This window comes from Arachis ipaensis, chromosome B01, assembly GCF_000816755.2.
Source record: "Arachis ipaensis cultivar K30076 chromosome B01, Araip1.1, whole genome shotgun sequence".
Lineage (NCBI taxonomy): Eukaryota > Viridiplantae > Streptophyta > Magnoliopsida > Fabales > Fabaceae > Arachis > Arachis ipaensis.
In genome coordinates, this window is record NC_029785.2 from 125,334,826 (window position 1) to 125,335,159 (window position 334).

Below are 334 nucleotides of genomic sequence, written 5' to 3' on the forward strand. Positions count from 1 at the left end.
TTCCTCTTCGTCTTTTATTTTTTAGTTTTTATCAATCATATTCAAAATTTCTTTTTGGGACAGGATAATATACTTGCATAGCAAATGGCCAAATTCAAATGGTATGCTCTTTGATTTGTAACTATGCTATCTATAATTCCTTTCATATAATAACTCATGTCAATTTCAAACTTTTATTTAAAAGATTTATTTATCTCGTGCCCTAAGGACATAGGTTAAAATTATAAATTAAATTTCTTTTATTAAAAATATAAAAAAATTTAAATTTTTAATGTATTTGTTTTATATTTATTAAATAAAAAATATTTAAAATATTTTACTAATAATAAGTTTA